The sequence below is a fragment of the Ailuropoda melanoleuca genome, chromosome 15 (genome assembly GCF_002007445.2).
Source record: "Ailuropoda melanoleuca isolate Jingjing chromosome 15, ASM200744v2, whole genome shotgun sequence".
NCBI lineage: Eukaryota > Metazoa > Chordata > Mammalia > Carnivora > Ursidae > Ailuropoda > Ailuropoda melanoleuca.
The window spans coordinates 82162353-82166644 of record NC_048232.1 but is presented as its reverse complement, the minus strand read 5'-3'; positions in this window follow the sequence as shown (position 1 = coordinate 82166644).

Genomic DNA, 4292 nt, shown 5'->3' with positions numbered 1-4292 from the left:
TTTTTACAGGATCCTGGAGGTTGGGCTAGGGTCAAACTGAGGTGGCCTTTTACCTCCAGGCAAGTGTTCACAGGGAGGCCGCTAAGCTCCTGGAGGAAGGTTTCTCTGCCTGTCCCAAGTACTTGTCAATGGGCTACAAAGGAAATTTAATTTTTTTCTGCATTCCTTTTGCCTTTGTTCTCCACATCAGTGAGACAGGGAAATCTGCTGTGGACAGGCCCCCTTCTCCTCTGGGGACAGCGTGCCTGGGAACCAGGTTGTGATGTGAATCCTGTTTTCCCTAGGACAGCCCTCTGGTTCACACTGGGGTTTGCAGTCAATCCCAGACAAGCCAGAGGAACAAAGATAGCACAACTACTGACCTTGATAACCACTTCAACAGCCAGAGAGAGCTCCAGGCCCCCTCACCAGAGCCCAGATGGAAGGGCTGTCTGCCAGGGACCAGGGTCCCCACACACTGTGAAGTGTACACATAGCCCAGAATATCAGATCACTCTGTGCTCCTGCACTGTGACGTTTCCAAACCCCAGACTGTGGACGAAAAGACAGCCATGCGGCACGGGAGCCAAGAGGGCTGGGCACGGAAGGTCGGAGAGGCCCCATGTCATAGGGTCTGCAGCGAGGCTTTCTCTTTCTGCTTCTCCAGCCAGCTCCCTGCGAGCCGACAGCTTCCACCCGTCCCTTGGGCGGCTTCTCACTGGCTGCTGGGCCCCTGGTTTGCAGATCGCAGCTGGGAAAGATGGTGCTAAGGGTGCTGAAGAATGTTTGGAAAGGCATCCCACCATCTGCACGCCCACCTTCCTTCTCAGCTTCTCCCATCTGGCTGGGAACCCAGGCAGGTGAAGCCTGGCTGCCAAAGGAGAGCGCAGAGACCGCCTGGCACCGGGCTCTTTGCCTTTCTGGATTTTTCCTGGCGCAAGCATTTTGCCACGTGGCTGCATGGTCTTCATATTGAGTGTCTTAATGGATGCGTCACGGTCCTTTGACTGGACGTGCTTTCGTTTCCAAATGTTCACCAATAAGCATGTTTCCAGCGGGTGGGGGTGCTGTTACAAATAGCTCTGCCGCAAACAGTCATTTATGGGTTTAGAAACCATTCACTGAATTTCTTAGAGAAGCACAATGAAGTATATAAGAGGGAGGGGGATGATTTGCTTTATTTTAGAAAAGAGAAGAAAGAAAACGGGAGAGCTGGGACCAGTGGGACAGAATCTGTGTAACCTGGGCTGATGGGCCTACAGGCTTTCTTGGTGCTGCTCTCTCTCTTTTCTGTATATGTCTGAGATCTTTCATAATAAAAAATTAAAAATGCAAACATGGTCCCTGTCCTCAGCTCACAGTCCCGTGGGGGAAACAGATGAGAAACCAGGATCTGGAAGAGCAGTGGTACAAGTGCTGGGATAGGGCTAGGGGACCCAGAGGAGGGCTGCTTACCTCTGACTTAAGAAATCAGGGAGGGCTTCCTGGAAGAAGGGACCGCTGATGACTGAAAGATGGGGAGAAGGTGGTCACGTGGCACTGAAGGGAAGGGAGTTCCAGGCAGAGGTCCTGTCGGAAGCAAAGAGCCAGCAAAGACAGAAAGTGGCCCAGATAAAGCTTGGTACCATGGTCCATCTGGCCTGAGTGTAGGTGAGGTCGAGCCATAGCCGGAGCAGAGGGCAGGGGCTGGCCCAGAGCAGTGCGAGAACCTCAGTAGGAGTCGGTGGCCTCTCGGTGCTGGGAGCTGGAGGAGGGTGCAGTCACATTGGGATCTGAGGACTCCTGCAACTCCCGGAGGCAGGACAGATTGTGGGTGTGGAAAGAGACCAGAGCACCCTCGTGTTTGCAGCTTCTTGCTTCTCCTGAATGCCTCCCCTGAGATCATTTCCAGAATGCTCACCCCACACCAACCCGCGCCACACCGTGCCCTCGATTTCTTGGCTGTTTTTGGTTTACCTCTTCCAAGAGGCCAGGACCTCCTTGAAAGCAGAGGCTAGGTCTTACCCATCTCTGCAACCCCAGCACTTAGTGCACACAGCAGGCACTGAATAAATGCTTGTGAATGAGTAAACTTCCATGGCGCAACTCCCCGGTGCCAGGCACTACTCTCAGAGTTTTACACATATTCGTTTGTAGGCAGGGTCTTCGTGCCCACGCTCCTGGGATGTGTTACTGTTAGCCCTGGGTTAGTTCAGTTCCTCCAAGAAGCCAACGGCAAGACAGGATTTGAGAGGAAAAGGAGGGGGAGACTGAGAAGGCAGGTCTGACTCCTGGGGGAGGGTTGGGGAAGATTCTCAGACAGCAGGTAGTACGGTCCTAGGAAAGTGTCGGCTGGGCAGCTGGAAAGTGGTCCAGCTAAAGTCATGGGTTAAGGGAGTGCTGTGCCCTGTGGGAACTGGCCTGCATAGCTCCCCTTTACTCTGGCCCTGGCCAGGGGCAGCCTGTTCCTGCAACCTTGGCAGAAACCCAGAGTGGATCCAGAAGGCAGCCGGAGCCTTCTGTCAAGGGTGTGCACAGTTCCAATTTTACAGGTGTGAAAACCGAGGCCCGAGAAGTAGGGTCACTTGCCCATGGTCGCACAGATTGAGCTCCTTTGGTTCAGAGGCCCTCTTTGTGACCCCCTACTCTGTAACCGTGTTGTTATGCATTGAATTTGTGTCCCCCAAATTCATATGTGGAGGTCCTAACCCCCAGTGCTTCAGAACATGACCTCATCTGGAAATAAGGTCCCTGCAGAGGTAATTAGCTAAGACGAGATTGCACTGGAGTAAGGCAGGCCCCTGATCCAATATGGTTGGTGTCCTCATGAAAAGGAGAAATTTGGACACAGAGCCACCCAGAGGGAATGCCATGTGAACAAGGCAGAGAGAGGGGTGATGTGCCTACAAGCCAAGGACTGCCAAAGATGGCCAGCGGCCGGGACACAGCCTGGGACAGGTCCTCCCTCACACCCCCCCGAAGGAACCAACCCTGCTGACACCTTAATCGTGGGCTTTCGGCCTCCAGGACTGGGAGACGACACATTTCTACTGTTTCAGCCTCCCGCTTGTGGTTCTTTGTTCCGGCAGTCCTACTGACCTAACACAGTTTGGACATCTTCAGTGGCAGCTAATCATGCAAAGACATGTGAGCTGGATTTCTGGAATGTTCTCCAGCCTCTCCCCACTTGGTCGCTGTGCTCCCGGCTGTTAGGCTGTCTTAGGAAAAGCTATTCTAGCTTATCTCCCGTGGCTTAACCCTGTGGAGGATATCTGGGCAGGGTACGGCTCTGGCCACAGACCTCCCCATGCCCAGGTGTGGCCACCCTCCCGCACCCGCCCCTCAGTTCCATCGGTGAAGGCCCCTGGCTTCCGAGCCATCCAAGGGAAGCGGGTTCTTCTGAGGCCAACACAGGGCCATCTGCCAGGCAGGCTTTTTCCCCACTTGGTAACTCCTCAGGGACCCTCTCTTTCCAGGCACCCCAGACCCCAGTTCTTCTAGGCCCCCGCTGCCCACCCTGGGCTTCAGGAGCCCAGAGAAGGGGAAGCTTGCTGGAAGATGGTCAAGAGCTGATAAAGACAAAAGGTGTTTTGCCGAGCACCCAGACGGCTGTGGAAAAAGAAAAATCAGAGTCTGGATCTCTGTTGGAGCACTGTTAGCTGTGTGTCACACCATTCAGCCTTTCATTCAACAGAAGCTTCTCACCTCGTACCTACTATGCGTCTGACCTTTGTAGAGGGTAGTATATGCCACGTGACTGAGCGCACAAACTCGGGACACAGAGGGACCTAGTTCAAGTTCCAGCTTAGTCGCTTACTGTGTGACCTTAGATGAGCTGCTTAACCTCTCTGAGCTTCCTTTGCCTCACTGGTAAATGTAAGTAATTTTACCATCACTTTTGCAGGATTTTTTAAAGAAAGATTTTATTTATTTATTTGAGAGAAAGAGAGAGAGCAGAGAGGGACAGCACACGAGTGGTGGGGAGGGACAGAGGAAGAAGGAAAAGCAGACTCCCTGCACTGAGCAGGAAGCCCGACTGCGGGCTCGATTCTAGCACCCCAGGAACATGACCCAAGCCGATGGCAGACACTTAACTCACCTTTGCAGGATTGCTAGGAAGATAGAATTGCTGTAAGCAAAGGATTTAGCATACACCCAGCACCCAGTGAGTGAGTGAGTGCTCCTTATTGCTGCTATGGAAGTCTGAGAGGTGAGTAAGGTAGAGTCCTGGCCCTTAAGAAGCATTTGCACACTTAAAGAAGACAAGTGTGAATCAGTGATTACTGAACACATCATGAATTCAGCATAGAAGGACTGGCACACTGGATGAGGTG